This window comes from Pinus tabuliformis, chromosome X, assembly GCF_031772625.1.
Source record: "Pinus tabuliformis cultivar Carrire ecotype Pingquan chromosome X, CPIR1, whole genome shotgun sequence".
Classification (NCBI taxonomy): Eukaryota; Viridiplantae; Streptophyta; class Pinopsida; order Pinales; family Pinaceae; genus Pinus; species Pinus tabuliformis.
This window is the reverse complement of record NC_142308.1, coordinates 1,340,217,531-1,340,236,736: the sequence shown is the minus strand read 5'-3', so window position 1 is coordinate 1,340,236,736 and position 19,206 is coordinate 1,340,217,531.

Genomic DNA, 19,206 nt, shown 5'->3' with positions numbered 1-19,206 from the left:
GGACTGGTTGTTTCTTCGTGGACGCAACCCAAATTGGGTGAACCACGTATATCTGTGTCTCTCTTGTTTTATGTGTTTTCTATTTTTATATTTATGCAATATATTTTATATGTTCCATTTCTTTGTAATATATAATTTTCTAACAAGTTTATCCCCCATCTCTTACTTCCCAGAAGAAGTGCTCTTGAATTATAGCTTTGTTGTGACTATAAGCGTTCTATATGTGGGAGCCATGAGGGAAAGCTACCATTCAGAATCACTATGAGTCTGTGACACCATGAGAATAGTTGTTTGTCCACATTTTACTCCATAAGGAAGCTAGATTTAGTGAGTGCCACCATATTTTTTCACTAAAGACCTTGCTTAGAATTTCCAGATCTCTTAAATCGAGATCTCCCTTTGCTTTAGGCAAACCAAGTTTCTCCCAAGAGACCAGGGCCCATTTTCTTTCGAGAGAGGCTCCTCCCCATAGGAATGAGCACTAAATATTTCTTATTTTTCCTAGAATGGATTTGGGAGTAGCTAATATAGACATCAAATAGGAGGACATAGATTGCAACACTGACTTGAGAAGGATAAAACAATTGGAAATGTTCATGGCTCTGAAGGTCCCGGAGGAGAAATTGACTTCTAATTTCAAAAAGAGTTTTTCCTAGATAGAATGAGGGTTTAGGGTAACAGGTGTGCTGAGATATTTGGTTGGAAGGGAGATATTATGAAAGTGCAAGGATTTGGAGATATGCATTTGGATTGCATGGGGAGTATTGAAGAAGAAAATTTTAGATTTCCCCATTTTAATATCAGTGCCTGATGCAGCTGTGAAAGTATCAAGGATCTCCCTAAATTCTTTGGCTTCAACGATAGTGGGGCGACCCATTAAGAGTGTGTTGTCAACAAATTGTTGGTGGGAATTATTTTGATCTTGAGAGCCTAGGGGAAGGCCTTTGATCCTATCGCATGAGAGAGTGTGCTTGATGGCATGGATTAAGCCTTTAGCAACAAGGATAAATGTATATGGAGAGTGTGTATCTCCTTGCCTTATCCCTCGCGAGTAGGAAAAGGTGGGGGAGGGAGAGTTGTTGACTAGAATTGAGAAGAAAGCCTTGGAGATGAGTGACATAATCCAAGCGATCCAAATTTCATGAAAACCAAAGGCTCTAAGAACATGATATATGTATTTCAAACTTAATTTTCTAAAATCCTTTGACATGTCCAGTTTGAGGATCATACCTAGATGTTTGTCTGCTCGAAGAGAGTGTAAATGTTCTTGTATAATAGTAATGATATCCAAAATTTTCCTCCTTTCCACATAACTTGTTTTCTCCGAAGAGATGATGCGAGGGAGGAAGGGCTTGAGACGGTTGGCAATGGTTTTGGAGATAATTTTGTAGATGACGTTGCAAAGAGAAATAAGTATGAAGTTTGATAGGGAGGAGTCCTTACCATATCTGGGCATGAGTGTAATGAAAGTGGAGTCAAATGCCAAAATAAGGGAGGTTGAGGTTTTGGAGTCTTCAACAAACCACCATATGTCATGAACAAGGAGAGGCCAACAAAATTGGAAGAAATCAACTGCGAATCCATCCAATCTGGGAGCCTCTTTCCTTGGCTTTCTCATAACAATTGCTTCGACTTCTTGCATGGAGATGGGCCTTAGAGGTGTTGCATTTTTTTCATATGATATGAGCTTGGGGATATGTTGAGTGATCTTTCATATAGAGGACAATATGTGTCCATTTGGCTATATTAAGAGATCCTTAAAATGATTGGATAATAGATTGGACATATCATTTTGGTCCTCCACGAACTCGTTGTTGTGATCTCGCAGCCTATGGATTTTTTTTTGGTGCATGTAGTTTACCATGGAAACATGGAAGAATTTTCTCGCCATTTCTTAGCCATTTGATCCTCGATTTTTTCCTGTATAAGATTTCCTCTTGGGTTAAGAATTCCTAAAGTTTATTTCAAAGGGTACTCTCTACTTCTCGTAGCTCGAGAGTGCTTCCTGATGAGATGACGTGCTACTGGAACTCTTTGATTTTGGTCTCCAGAGATAGTTTGTCTCAAAGGATGTTACCAAAGTCTATTCTTTTTCATTCATTGATCTTTTGTTTCACAAATTTTAATCTTTTCTAGAACTAGAACATGTCTTTCCCTATGATGAATGTAGAGACAGACCACCAATCTACCATTTTGGAGAGGAAGTCTTGATGTTTGGGCCAGAAGGCCTCAAAGCGAAATGACTTATTTTTTAGGGATGACGACCAGTTTGTATACATAGAAATAGGCCAGTGATCAGAGCTAAAACTTGGGATGATCGACGTATTGAGTGGAAATCTTGACAAAAATAGAGCTTTAGAGGTTAAGAATCTATATAATCTTGAAGCAACTTGATGAATTCCTCCCCTCCTATTGTTCCAGGTGAATGTACCATTTGTATTTTCAATGTCTATCTTGTTGCAGTTGTCAATAAAAGCATTGAAGGAGTCTGAGACATCATCAAGCTTCCTGATTCCCCACCCCTTTTTTTCATTAAGGGATCGAATTATGTTGAAGTCTCCAGCCATGATCCACAGTGCGGGAGAAACGATACGATGGAAAACAATGAGATTGTAGATGAATAGTATTTTGTCTTGGGCAAGAGTAGGCCCATAGACATTGGAAAGAAATCTCAAATGAGAGGAGTCGATAGGTTGAAAAGCAACAGTGAGAATTCTCGAGAGGGAAAAGGAGACTCTGATGTGGACTGTGGATGGGTTCCAAAAAATGGACAGGCCTCCAAAGGACCTGGAAGCACATTGAGAAAGGAATTTGCAATATTTCCATAGGTAGGATATTATTTGAGTGAGTGTTGGGTGAGAAAATTTGGTCTTCTATAAGAGAAGAATGTCAGGTTAATGCATGGTTATATGGTTTTTTAGGATTCGACATTTAGATTTTTCATTCATTCCTCGCACATTCCATGAGATGATCTTGATCATTAAGACAAGGGTAGGGGAGGGAAAGGGGTTTTCATTGGGGCTACTTGCCCTGAATTAACAAGAAATTGTCCTAGATCTTGCAAGAGTTAGTTGTTGGTTTTCCTTCCCTTCTTCTTAGGCTCTTTGAGGGCTGAGGGGAATTCTTGAGGAGTGTTGTTCTTTATTCCTTGCAAAGAGAAAGATGAATAGGGGAAGGAATGTTACCTAAGGAATTGGCTTTTTGTAGGAGCACATATTGATGTCTGAAATAAGCTTTTGCCACTAATTGGATATGGTCTTCAGGAATGGATGATGGATCTTTACGCTGCCATTATTCGGTTATTTGTTGCAGGTCCACTTCCTTGAGCTATGGATCTTGAAGGTCTTCTTCCTACATGGGAGAAGGTATTTCTTTTGACGAAACATCGTTGTTATGGGGAGGACTTGTCGAAGCAAGTGATGCTTTAGGAATGCTACAAGATTTGTTGTCTCCTCTTGGGGTTGGTTCGAGGTTTGATTTGAACCTGGATTGAATTGGAGGAGGGAAAATTTGTTGCCACTCTATGTGCCTAAGGGATTTGATGATTCACCTTCTTTCTTGGTTGTTCTCTTGTGACTTGAGACTGTTTTGAATCCATCTCCACCTGAGTGGGAGGTTGTGTTGATTTTATCCCCTTTTGTTGGGGAGGGATTTTTGGGGCAATCCTTAAAAAAGTGACCATAGTCATGGCAGTGGTGGGGAATGGGATTTTCTCAAAGTCGCTCTAGATAACGTCCTCATAGCTGAAATGAATGCAAGCAAGGAGGGGTTTTGTGAGGTCCATATAAACGCATAATCTTGCATAGGAGGTATAGCGCCTAACCTTTATAATATCGGATATCATGATGAATTTTCCGATTTTATTGTTGATGTGAGCCAAAATATTCGGATCCCAGTACTCATATGGAAGATAATATAACCTGATCCATACCGGGTGAGAACAGAAGTCTCCCTTTTTGGGATCAAAGGGAGGTACTAGGGTTTCGAAAAGTGTCTCGTTGTGTTCATAAAATAGGGACCTCCCTACATAATTTTGTCTCTATCCTCCATGTTATTAAATATTGTTGGGAAAAAGCCTCTTGTGCATAACTTAAGCTCAACATCCACCTTGATGACCTAGTTCTTTTGAAGCTATTTGAGCAAAGTATTCTTAGTGGGCCAGGGGCCAATGAACTTCCAGATTAATGCATGTTCTTTCATTCGTTCTATATATTATCCCAGTTTAGCTATGGGAATTTCCAGAGTGGGCATGTCTTTCTTTTGAGGATGAAAATAGCATGAGTTTGACGCCGTCTTAACCGTTTGCTCTGGCTGTGAATTGTTCGCAAGTCGTTGGCTTAACCCTGCATTTGCAGAAGGTCTAGACTGTGGTGCTAAGTGTTTTGGAGTCAGGTATTTTGGATTTAACTATGAAGAGCAAAGAATTACCACAGATTTAAATGAGGGGCCCTCACCGGCCCCTCGCGGGGGAGCCATCAAAGCTACAACAGAGTTTGCTGAAACCGTATTCATTGCAAATCCAACCTAATCAAAACCAGTTTCAGAAACCCTAATCAAATGAGGTTATTCACATCAACTCGAAGCTTCCATATATACATATATATATATAATTTTTTATATATATGTTTCATAAATTTAGTCAAAAATTAATGTTCTTTTCATATTTGACCGTATCCATTTTTAAGCTCTGCTAAGAAAAGTGCATAAGAACATGAAAATTAATTAGATTGAGGAAGGTTGTTGTCTAAAAAATCCAAAAATGTACCCATCGAAACCAATTGTTGAAGAGAAGAAAGGTCATTCTCACTTGCATCCAAAGATGTGTCCCTTAACTAGCTATATACATAAGGTAAAAAATGCTTTAAAAATATATATTGTTTCATTTTATAATTATTAATTCACAAAACAAAAACCCTACATATCAATATAAATTGAAACACCAACAAATATTTTAAATTCATAATAATATTGAATTAAGTATGACAATCCAATATTGCTTTATATGGCATTTTTATTTCATAATTATCCATTTACAAAACACCCCATACATTATTAAGGACATATTATTATATGGTATAGTCATACTTATCTAAATTAGCAATTCATCAAATATTTTAAAATTAAATAGATGAGATTTAATCTCAATCCTTATGATTCCATAATATTTCTCTAATCAACATTTAAGATGAGTTCGACACAAAGTCTGGTTTGATGGTTGGTCATCCCATGTTATAATGACTCTCTATCATCCGTGAACTTGAGTTGATAATGTGGCCATCACAACTCCACTACCTATTTATTGTAATAAGTAACTATAAATTATATAAATTTTAATATATATTTTTTTTTCTTAAAATAACTACATCATTTGAAATTCCAAAAATAAATGATTATTTATTACATATAATATTTATAGTTTAACCTTTCCATTTAAAAGAAATCATAATATGTTTCAACCGATGAGGTATTAACTAGGCCATCTTCAATCCCGAAGACACATGTAAGCTTATCTTAAAAATTAGTACGCTGGACACCTATTTCCAAACGAAAGACTCATATCTAAATAAATATGGACTTTGAAACAACCATGGTAATTATAATGTTGGAATCAATGATTTATAAGAGATTGCCTACTCGTTATAATACTCCCCTCCCTGGTCATTGGAAGATTGTTGAAGGCGTATTTGAATGAATAAAAGCAGTCTCGGTCACGACTTCATATGAAAAATAGACTAAAAAACACCCACAATAATAAAAAACAAACAATGTTGTACTCAATGACCAGCTTCAGTGTTTTAATTCAGTATCTTCAGTCTTTTGAGTAAGTCCGAGAATTTTCTTTATGACACTCATCCGTGTTCGGAGATGTTTAAGGCGGGAGAAAGGATTGGTTGTTTGTTTTATTTCATCAGCGGCTCTCACTTACTCCTTTATTCAATTTGACCGCCTTCTAAATTCCAATGAACCAACTTGCCTTCTCCAAACCACTCAAACCACAACTCCATCCCATCTATATAAATAAGTTAATCACCATAATGTCCTGTAATTGAGGGGGACGCTGGAACTTGTGGACAAGTCCCTCTCCTATATTCATGCACTTGATAAGAACTTTCAGGTTGTTGCTGTAGATATTCATTGGAAAGAATTGTGACCCCCATCCATACACATAAAATATGTATTACCAGCAGCTTTTATATGGTCCATCAATAATAATAACAAACATAGATCAGAGGTGAAGACCACCCCATCCCCATTTTCTAATTCGTCCCTTCTCTTTCCATCATCAGAAAAGGAGAAGGAGAACGAACAAAACATATAGAAAAGAGGGCTTCTACTACTGGCGGGCAGATGGTTCAAGAATGAGTAGAGTTCTGAGCAAGCCAGTGAGATGAGAGTGTGAGAATACTGATCCAGAGAACAACGATCATATCATCCTCATCCACCTTATCTTCTCCATGTAACGACGGTAGAACATCAACAAAATCAGATTGATCATTGGTTTCCCTAGCCTGCTCTACATGACGGTGCTCTTCGATGGTATTGCTAATGAATGTAAAATATAGCTACTAACAGCCCAAAGATCATCAATACCAAATATTTCACATTCAGAACTTAATATGTTGTTTAAGATGACATACCTTGACTAACAGTGGAAGATGTAATGGCTGCCATCTTCTGTCTTCTGTCTTCTGTCTTCTTCTCAGAATTCGGTTTCTCTCCTCTTGCCCTCACTTCCTTTATGTGTTTCTCGATGGAGAAGAATACAACTCTTGTGTGGGAGAGAGAGGACCCAATCCTTTATATATTATTTAACTCTAATCTGGTACGTCCATCATATACCAATTCAACGCTTAAGATCTAATGCTTTAGATTAGAAACTGCTTTAAGATAAGATCTAAATGCTTTAAGATTAGATCGGGTCACATTAAGATTAGAAATTGCTTTAACGTTAAAAGCATTTGCTGTTTCCAATAGCAGATTTCTAACATTCTCCCACTTGACCCGACTATTCATAATATTAAGTGTTGAACATCATACCATGATAAATTGCTGAGAGTTATGGCGGTTGTGCACTATTAATTCAATGCATTCCCTTCCATATACTACAATACCAGCAATCCATCAATTCATACTCATAATTTATATAAAACAGCATAATGGTCCACATAATGTCTTATATCATAATGATTAAACATAATATCTTTATAAAACTCTTTTTTGTTTAAAATTACATAAAATACGTACTACTACATTAAAACAAGAGACACATAATTGTATATCAGAAACACATAAAAGAGCTCAGAATGTCACACATCAATTATTATTAATACAACCAAGACCCATTCTTTGAACATGTTCCTTAAATTGTTTTGGTTGTAACCCTTTCGTCAAAGGGTCTGCAATCATAAGTTCTGTCCTGATGTGCATGATTGACACTCTTTGTTTCTGAACCTCATCTTTCACAACAAGATACTTCAGTTCTATATGTTTGGCACCTTTAGAGTACTTGTCGTTCTTTGAGAAAAATACTGCTGCAGAGTTATCACAATAAATTTTCAGCGGCTTGCTAATGGTGTCGACAACCGCAAGTCCTGAAATAAAGTTCTGCAACCATAATGCATGAATTGTGGCTTCAAAACATGCCACAAATTCTACCTCCATAGTGGATGAAGCAACGATAGTCTGTTTCGCACTTTTCCATGATATGGCGCCTTGAGCAAACATAAACAGGTAACCAAAAGTCGATTTTCTAGTATCGATGCATCCAGCAAAATCTGAATCGCTATATCCAATCACCTCTGATTCATTGGATCTTCTATACATGAGCATGTAATCTTTCGTGCCTTATAAGTACCTCAAAACTTTCTTTGCAGCTTGCCAATGTTCTCTTCCTGGATTACTTTGATACCTCCCTAACATACCGACCGCAAAGCTGATATCCGGTCTAGTACAGGTTTGAGCATACATTAGGCTACCAACAACAGATGCATATGGAATTGATTCCATTTCCTTTCGTTCAACATCATTCTTAGGACATTGCATGAGATTGAATTTATCACCTTTCTGTACAGGAACTATTCCAAGTGAACACTTACTCATTCCAAATCTCTCTAGAATCCTTTCGACATGTCCTTTCTGAGACAATCCCAATATTCCTTGTGATCGATCACGGAATATTTCTATTCCAATCACATAGGATGCCTCTCCCATATCTTTCATTTCAAAGTTTGTTGAGAGAAATTCCTTAGTCTCATGCAATATACTTAAATTATTTGCAGCAAGCAAGATGTCATCAACATAAAGGACCAGAAAAATAAACTTGCTCCCACTGATCTTTTGGTATATACAGTGATCAACCGTATTTTCCTTAAAACCAAAAGATGTAATAATGGTATTGAACTTAATATACCATTACCGGGATGCTTGTTTAAGCCCATATATTGACTTCTTAAGTTTACACACCAATTGTTCTTTACCTTCTACAGAAAAACCCTCAGGTTGATCCATATAAACATCCTCATCAAGATCTCCATTCAGAAAGGTTGTTTTCACATCCATTTGATGCAACTCCAAATCATAATGAGCTACTAATGCCGTTATTATTCTTAGTGAGTCCTTTTTCGAAACAGGAGAAAATGTCTCCTTGTAATCAACACCATCTTTCTGAGTGTAACCCTTAGCAACAAGTCTAGCTTTATACCATTCGATATTACCACTAGAGTCGTGTTTGGTTTTAAAAACCCATTTGCATCCGACTCTTTTACAGCCATGTGGTAACTCAACGAGATCCCAAACTTCATTATGTTGCATGGATTTCATTTCTTCTTTCATGGCATTAATCCATTCCTTTGACTCTTTACTTTCTACAGCATGTGAAAACGAAACTGGATCCTTATTGATTCCAATATCATAATCTGATTCTTGCATATAAACCACATAATCATCAGAAATAGCTGACCTACGATTTCTTTGAGGTCTTCTTAATGCTACTTGTTGTGGTTCATGCATGTCAGTATTATGTAAGTCATTTCCTTCAGGAAGTACTTCTTAATTTATATGTTGTTCATTATCATCATGCTGTTCTACAACAGCTGGAACAACATTTGGAGTAATAGTAGATGGAGGAACTATTCTAGGCAATGTAACATTTACCCTTGTTTCCTTTATTTCTACTATTTCTCTTCTAGTACTCCCACTGACTTCACCATTCTCAATGAATCTTGCATTACCAGTTTCTACAATTCTTGGACTATGATTAGGAAAGTAAAACACATACCCTTTAGATTTCTCAGGGTAACCTAAAAAATACCCACTGATCGTCCGAGAATCTAATTTCTTTTCATGTGGATTATAAATTCTCGCTTCTTCTGGACAACCCGAAACATGCAGGTGTCTTAAGCTAGGTTTCCTGTTAGTCCATAACTCAAAAGGAGTCTTTTGAACAGCTTTACTAGGAACCCTATTCAACAAATAGTTAGCGGTTTTGAGAGCATACGACCACAAATTCTTAGGTAGTGTAGAATCTGACATCATACTCCTAATCATATTCATTAACGTCCTATTGCGCCTTTCTGCTACACCATTTTGCTGTGGTGTACTTGGCATTGTGTATTGCGCACATATGCCATGACTTTCGAGGAATTTTGCAAATGGACCTGGACACTAGCCTGACTCATTATATTTACCATAATATTCACCACCTCCATCAGACCTTATGATTTTCACCTTTTTATCTAATTGCCTCTCAACTTCCTTTACAAACGTCTCAAGGACATTCACAGATTGAGATTTTTCATGAAGCAAATAGACATAACCATAACGGGAAAAATCGTCAATGAAAGTGATGAAATACTTTTCTCCATTAAAGGCTGGAGTGTCCATAGGTCTACAAATATCAGTGTGTATTATTTCTAGAAGATGGCTGCTTCTAGTGGCTCCTTTCTTATTATGTTTGGTTTGTTTACCTTTAACACAATCCACACATAATTCTAGATCACTAAAGTCCAAATTTGACAAAATGTCACAAGAAAGTAGAATTTTCATTCAACCTGCTACGTTTACATCCAACATTATTTACTACATTCAACAAGGAATTCGCATAAGTGTCATTCAGTTTCAATTTATATAGACCATTAATTAGAATACCAGAACCAACATTATCACTATTCTTATATAAATCAAAACAACCAGATCCAATCATACATCTAAAACCAGAAATATCCAATTTACTTGCGGAAATAAGGTTTCTAGATAATGAAGGTACATAAAGGGTACTGTATAAGTCTAATACATATCCACTTTCTAGAATTAGACGATAAGTCCCAATGCCTTCAATTGAAGATTTCATTCCGTTTCCCATAAAGAGAAAACGATCTCCATTTGGATTTATGGTTCGGATCGTAAGAAATCCCTGCATATTGTTGGAAACATGAGTTGTAGCACAGTATCAAGCCACCATGTATTAATAGGAACTTCAACTAAATTTGATTCAAAACATACGAAAGATAGATAACCTGCAAATCAAAAATGAAATAACTATAAGCTCATAACTAACGCGATTCAGATGTAGACATAATAGTATAATATAGCACTCCTTTGGGTAGATACTATCTTATACTTAACATAATTAAATACCAAAACATAAGTAGGTAATAAATATATTCAATTAAATAGAACTGACATCTTTGGATGATCAATATTTATTTAATCAAAATATCTATCAAACCTCATCATGTCAACTAGTTATAGAACAAGACTTTCCTTTGGGTAAGTTCTCAGGTTCTATCATTAGTGACGCCAGTTTTTAATTGGTATTATTATAACTGGCAATTTCTATCAATAATCATTATGTCACTTATGCACTAAATGATTATTCTGATTTTGACCACTTTGGTGATTAACAAAATCATAAATCTCATGTGCATAAATAATTTATAACACATACCTTATGCAAAACAACATTCTGATTTTGACCACTTTGGTGATTAACAAAATCATAAATCTCATGTGCATAAATAATTTATAACACATACCTTATGCAAAACAATCAGTCATAGAGCAATTACTTTTATGCCCAAATTTCAAACGTCAATCGAAACTGTAACTTTCCCACAGGAGTTCTACTCAACTTTTGCAAGCGAGAAAATTTTAGTAATGAACAGGCCACGCCTCCCAGTCATACGACGTACACAGTTGCCCTGTGATCCCCTTTATCAAAATGTTTCTGACCAATCCCATATCTCAGGTCTAATCCCATATTGGAAAGCTTCTAAAAAGCGTGCAAGCGAGTGTCAATTTTGAAGCTTTACCGTAGGCATCGTATACGATTCGGACGTTTCGTATTTGGGATTTTCGCCGTTTGTCCATGCAAAGATTCAACGTTTCAATTTCAATTGGGCGTTATATTTTAAAATTGGAATCGACACGGTTTGTTTCAAAGCCATCACAATAATATTAATCATAAACCAAGAATAGCATCCATGACATGCGTGAAGAGTAACATGTAAAGAAACCCAAAATTATTTTATTTAGGAGGGAAGATCCTAGAAGCTTATGACATAACTTTCGAAACAAGCATATACTGATCAGTCATTGTGGCTTTCGAGCATTCACCAAACAATAATGAAGGAAATGGAGTATGGGGTTTTATGTGCATGCAGCTTTAATGGAACCGGACAGAATATACAGTGAAGTGAACCACAGAAACGCCTAGCCATCAGGATTCATAATTTTGTGGGATTTGGAGTCGTATTTTAATACGCGCCCCTATTGTTCTTATAATAATTATAGCGACGACCTTGATTTGTATAAGTGCCAGTCGTAAGTCTCTTGGTCAAAAGAAAAATTCAACACGTTACAACCACTAAATAGCGGCCTAATATCTTCGAGAAGTGAAATGGGTTCATTCGAAAACCTAGAGGTAAGCTCTTAACCCCTTTTGTGAAGCATGCACAGGACTTGGTTAACAACGAAAGAATGCAAACAGGGGTCAATAGGCACATAGTCAAAGGACTCATGAATGCGTGATCATTTCATGAAACCCCCATAGTTTCCCGAAGGCTCAATCACATGAGTAAAGCACAGAACAGATCAATTGCAATCATAGGAAATATTCAGTTATTGATTGTGGCTCTGATACCAAATGTAAAATATAGCTACTAACAGCCCAAAGATCATCAATACCAAATATTTCACATTCAGAACTTAATATGTTGTTTAAGATGACATACCTTGACTAACAGCGGAAGATGTAATGGCTGCCATCTTCTGTCTTCTGTCTTCTGTCTTCTTCTCAGAATTCGGTTTCTCTCCTCTTGCCCTCACTTCCTTTATGTGTTTCTCGATGGAGAAGAATACAACTCTTGTGTGGGAGAGAGAGGACCCAATCCTTTATATATTATTTAACTCTAATCTGGTACGTCCATCATATACCAATTCAACGCTTAAGATCTAATGCTTTATATTAGAAACTGCTTTAAGATAAGATCTAAATGCTTTAAGATTAGATCGGGTCACATTAAGATTAGAAACTGCTTTAACGTTAAAATCATTTACTGTTTCCAATAGCAGATTTCTAACAATGAAAGCTCTGACAAACGGCACCAGGCGGGCACAACGAGCTTATTGATTCGAACCTGCATCCAAAGATGCTGCCCATGATATTGTTCAGCGCATCTGCGGTATCAGGGGATGTTTAGATGAAAGAGCATGCATCAAAACAATTATATGATAAAAAGGCGGGACAACTGATTTCAGAACAGGGCGGGACAACAAATTTAAAATTCAAATGACAGGAAGCGCGACTAATATGCAGGCGGGACAACTGATTTCAGAACAGGGCGGGACAGCAAATTTAAAATTCAAATGACAGGAAGCGCGACTAATATGCAGGCGGGACAACTGATTTCAAAACAGGGCGGGACAGCAAATTTAAAATTCAAATGACAGGAAGCGCGACTAATATGCAGGCGTGGATGTGAAGTACGCTACAGTCACCGATCTGTCAGACACCGTAGTAGTCATTTCAATTCAGTTTAGTGGGGAAGCGCGAGGGCGGATCGGGCAGCCGGAGAGGGATGCATGCCATGCCGGAGAGGGATGCGGGCCATGATGCATGGTCGAGGATGAATGACGTCAACCACGCTGTCTGCGGCTGTCAGAGGGGTACCTCCATAACATTAACTTTGCTATGGAGGTGGAAAAGAGTTGCCGAAAATCACTATGCACGTTGCAACCACAATGCAAGTTATGGTAGTGACAAACCCACGGCTTACAGAGATCCAAAGCTCACGGATCCCGACGCTTATACCATACAACTAACGCCTAGAACAGACTTACCGCATTGGGATAGTAAAATGTTGCTTTACGATAGTCTGCCTAACTAACATACATCTAGAAAGTATGTGGAGGAAGAGAAATCAGAGGGTGGCATCCTAGAACCCGAGGTTGTTTGAATCATGGCATTTAATTTCATCTTTTGCAGGTCTACTGGCATCATCAACACTGAACAAATCTACGCAGGTCTTACCATGCATATTTTTGCTCTAGAATTTCGGATAGTGTCTTCCGTAAGTGAATTTCTGGTAACGAGCAGGATTATAAGGGTTGATCAATGAAGAGGCGGGTTCTATCGCTGCATCATTAGAATGGTAGTAGAACATTGCAATCGATATAAGCGATACTGAGGAATTCGCTATAGCGTGGTGGATTGTGCTTTTGTATAATCCATAGCCTAAAACCCGAAAGAAAGAGAGGAACTATATCATCACGTGATAAAACACCTTGGTATACAAGTATATACTGTGAATGTTCTTCACGGGCTAGACTTATCACCTGTAATTGGTCTCCAATGTTGATTACGAAGGAATTAGCAATGGGCTGAATGAGAATCCAATTTCTATTGTTGAGCATTTGCGAACCGGATACTTGATCCTGGAGAAGAACTATGAGAGATTTGAGATCAGTATCACTCGTTAAGCCATAGGTGAATCATTGTGCGCATAAAGTTGATATTTTTTTATGCTTAGGAGGAAGGTGCTAGAACTAATTCGAGTAACATTGTCTTTAATTCAAACGCTTCTCAATAATCTCATCCATGGAAGTTGAATGAAGGATAGGTATCATATATTTGTGCTTGCAACTCTGGGGTATTACTATTAAAAAACTATTTTTTAGAAAAACATTCGTGTGGTTGTCGTGGAAAAAGGAAATGAGCTTTACCCACATGCCTCAATTTTTAAACATACACAAAAAGGCTTCCATTAAAACATTTATCAAGTCTCAAGTTCTTGATCGAGCAATGGAATTGGGGTATTTTTTGGCGCGGGGTGTTGAAATGTAAAGTGGTAGTAATTATATTTTATTTTGTTTAAACTTATACATATTTTTGAATATTAGTTATCTTTTTGTGTTTTTTAGTTAGATATACTGATAAAAATATATCAAGAAATTGTAACAACAAAAGGGGACAAAAATATAGGTTCTTAGTCACCTAAAAACCTTTGCAAGGGCAAGAGGACAAAGATATAGGTTCCTAGTCACCTAAAAACCCCTGCAAGGGCAAAACCCAAAAGCTCTTCTCTTCTTAGAATATGCTTCAAATGATATACAAAGACCCAATCCCTACACCAAGTCCTTCTCTAAGTACTAAGTCAGCGCTCCTCAAGTCCTTCCTTGCTTATGTACCAAACTGATTCTTTCTTGCAACTTCAATCAGCTATTGCTACTCAACTTACAACTTTGGCTCAACTACTTCGTCTTAGCAACTCTTGCAGAAATCTTGATTTATCTTCAAAACAACTTTAGCCAAGGTCAACTAGGTCAAGATAAGGATTTTGCTATACCCAATGACGTGTTCCTATAATGTTGCTCCTTAGCAACAACTGACCTCCCTAGCAATTCAAACCTGCAACTTTGACCTCTTTCTCGTTGCAAAAGCCCTAGCTTCCTCGCAAGTGTGAGAGTGATAGAGCCTAGAAGCAAAAATTTCATCCTCCTAGCTTCTACTAAACTTTCACTCTCCTAATCTCACCTTCCCAACTACAAATAAAACTTTTTCCTTGATAGATCAAACTTGTGAGTGAGAGTTACCAAATGAAGTGAAGTGATTCTTATTATAGCCTTCTCAAGTAGCCAAATTCCCTCCTTTAGGTTAACTTGAGGATTTGAGGGCTGACTTATACTCTTGGAGATTCCCAAAAGTTTTGGACTCAAAAATAATTATTTTTACAATGAAAAATTAACCCGAAGTGTCTTATAAACATGATGTTCACTCCATTGGCTCAAGACAATAAATCCTAAGACCTAACAAACTCTAGAAGCATGGAGAATATAATTTTACATAGAATACCATAAATAATGAGCATGAAACCCATGCTTTAATAATAATATTTTTTCTTTTTTCTTTTCATGTTTGTTACATAGGATACATATTGAAATGAGTACAACAATTATGAAGACTGAAACTAGTTACATTTCTCAATAGTCCCTCCAAACTAGGTTTGTATTTGTAATTGTACAACGAGTAAAACATCACATCCCAAGCTGAATGGTTCTCAAGAAAAGTCATATTAATAAACCATAATGTATGCATCATCATCATGGCCAACATTATCCCTCAGACCTAACTAGAATATCTCTTCTATAATCAAGAGCATTATGTTGGAATGCTTTATGTGTGATATCACACTACCTCTCTAAGGTACACACCCCATCTAGATGTTCAAAAGGTATTCCTTTTAGTATTATTCTTATCTTGGATCTCCATACTTGAGTCCTCAAAGAATATCGGTCCTCTTCTGATGCAGGCAGGGCCTGCAAACCCCATAATCTTTCCTGTTCTATGCATATGCAAATGCATCATCATAACTGTCCAATAAAACCCCATATTAAGACAATTTTCACCCACTGGCAATCTTAATTAATATGCGAAAGCTTATATTTCAATTTCTGGTAATTTCATCTTTATCATTTTCATGCAGAAGCTTTTCAATCATAAAATCATCAAATAAATGGAAGCTATTTTAAAAGCCAAACTCTTTCACACTAAGGTTCCTTTATGAAGGGAACCCATGCCTGATCATGATATGAAACCATACATTCAGCAATCACCTTTTCAAAAGATAGGATTTAGAATCCACTCACAAGTTTCCACTCTAATAGTCAATGATTGAAATTGAACATACATTGCCCTTGACTTATTGAATTAGATTCATCATTCACCAAAGCACCTTATACAACTCTTATTTTACCATTCATTGATACAATGGATTCTCTCCACACTAAGGATTGATTCCATTTCGTTTTGGAATCAAATTCATTTCAATGCTTCCAATAAACTGTGTGAATTCCTACACAGTTTCCTACACGCAAACTCAATCAAATTCTGAACAAATTCCAACAAGAAAACCTTTGCGCCCTTATGAAGCTCTACGCTTCCTATTCATTGTGCATTCTATATTATTTTCTAAAACACTACTCATTAAAACCACAGATTAACTCAACTCTCTCTTTCAACATCTGATCAAAATTGCTGTGAATTCACCTTACAACTCACGATTCTCCCACCAATCGATTTCCACCTGCAACTTAATAAACATTCAAACATATAAAACGCAGTCTTGGATATCATAACGCTGGTTATTTCTGCAATTTATCCACGATTTGACATACCAGAACCCGCATCTACCATAAGGAGATCGACATATTCAATTATCACTCCACCACCAAGCGCCATTGCCTCCTCAATCCTTCAACGCTTTGCCGCATTTCACAGTTACAAACCCCTCTACGCGTAGGTCACAGCTACAATCATTATACATCATCGCGCAGTTAATACAATAGTTGGATTTGCATTTAAAAATAACTATTCACACATTTTCAAACCAGCTCAACGCCTTCCATAAAGTCGACTCTCCAAGTTTCATTACATCGTCCTCTTGCACGCAGAACCTGTCACTTAATAGTTGTAAATGGATTCAATCAAATAGATACAAAAATCCTTGCACGCAAAAACCGTCACTCAATAACTACGAATTGATCACATCGATACAAAACATGTTCCACTGCTTTTCTACTGTGCTAGTAAATTGATTCAATGTTGTCCATACCAGCGTGACTCATACATGTAGCAGAATCAAAACACATTCATTTCCTATTAAAAACACACCTCTTTAAACTCGAACCTTCTAGGTTTCTTATGAAGCTCATGACTTCATATTCACTGGCGCTCTCTTCCTTTCGTTGCTTTCAATCAAGTATAGATTGGTATTAAAACAACCATTCATTCGACCAATATAATTTAACAATTATCATGCCAAGATTAATAACTTATATGCAGAGCTGTATATCAGGATTGAAAGTTCAATTTCAATTTTCCTCATAATCTTCGATATTACTCAGGTTCATTGAATTATCATCAAATGTCCATATCCGCACTCTTATTCCAAATCAGCATTTAAATACCCAATTTATAAATTCACCAATAAACTCTGAAACACACTTATCATGTTAACAACGAAAATACTTACAAACTGTTCTTCCTGGCCAGATATTCAACAGTTGTGGCCCTTACAATTTGCCCAGAGGCTTACAGCCTTGGCTGTTCAAAACCTGCTCTCCACCACTCTCCCTCTCTCCAACTATTCAAGTGTATTTTTCTTCACAAAAACCACTCCTATTTATACACAAATAATGCATTTAATTCACTCAAAATATCTCTCCACCTAATCCTCAACTAATCCCATACATAGAAATCCTAATCCCAAATTTTGCTCCTAAACTATTTCTCTCATATCCTTTTATTTAATAAAAGAATATTTACATAATCCTCACTTTTCATAATTATCTCCTATTTTATTAAAAATAAGAAATTAATTAAAAATTGTCACACCCCCCTTTTATCACATATTTACAAATGAAAAAATTGTCTTGATGCTCTTGCATCAGACTCCCAACGTTGAAACTAAACATGATCGCCTGATCATGTGTTTGGATCTGTGTATGCCTAGATCCCATATCTTGTGCTGTAACTTTCCACTTGCCACTGCTTCTTTCTGATGTTCTTCTCCAGGTTTCCACACTTTATGCTGCATCGCTCCACTGACTAGGCTTTCACAATCTTCCGTTGTCTTTCTTTTGCTGCTTTCTTTTTGTTTTACTGCTACTGGCCTCTTCCAGGATACTTTCATCATCATCCGCCTCATCAGTTCAGTTTCTTTGCCTAACAGATTTTCTCCAGCATCTTCAATAAGACCTGTACTCATAAAACAATTGTTAGAATAAAAAACATAAGGCTTCAGTGCCCCCATAGATATTGCTGCTGCCAGTGTTGCCTCAGCTACCACCGTAAATGTCGCCCCACATGTTGCTGCCTCCCAAACTTCCTATCCCTCTGCAACATTCTTTTGCTTGTCATCTACAATTTCATCTTCAACTTCTTTCTTTGGTTCAAATATCTCCAGCAAACATTTCAGCATTTCATCAACATGTTGCAATTTAACTCCAGCATAACCTCCATCTTCCTCTTCGACAATCTTCAATAATTGTCCGTCATCATCTTGATTGATTCTAGCAATCAAATCAAGTTCTTCCAACACTGTAGCTTCGTCCTCTATCACTGTAGTAGTTCCAAAATTTTTTCCACTAGTCTTCTCTTGGCTATACAGACAAGCCAACTTTTCCTTGTCACCCATAGTAACAAGCCTCTGCATATGAGACATTACGGTCTCATCTTCTTTCTGCAACTGTTCACCTCCTTCCAAGACAATTCCAAATGATGGACTGTCTTCTACATCACCTGTAAACACAATCAAATTGTCAGCTTCAAAATCACAAGACCCAATGGTCTCACTTGTTGATTCAGTCATCCGCAGCTCCAAGTCTTTTTCAGGACTCAAAAAATCTTCACTGGCTTTCTCCTCAACTTCCTGTGGCAACACTTCAATATGCTGCTCTGAGTTCCTTCCCAACTCCTTTGTCAACACATCAGTATGCTGATTTGTATTTACCATGAGACTGTCAGCTATTCTCGTCTTCTTACCATCTTCTGCTTCATGACTGTCCTTCATGAAAACTTCCCTACCTTACTTCATCAGCAAATTAACCTGTGCATAAGTCCTCTGTCTCTCCAATTCTCTTCTCTTAAGATCTAGTTTCCTATACAATTCAACAATTTCATTAGGAGTAGAACTTGGAAACTTCACACAA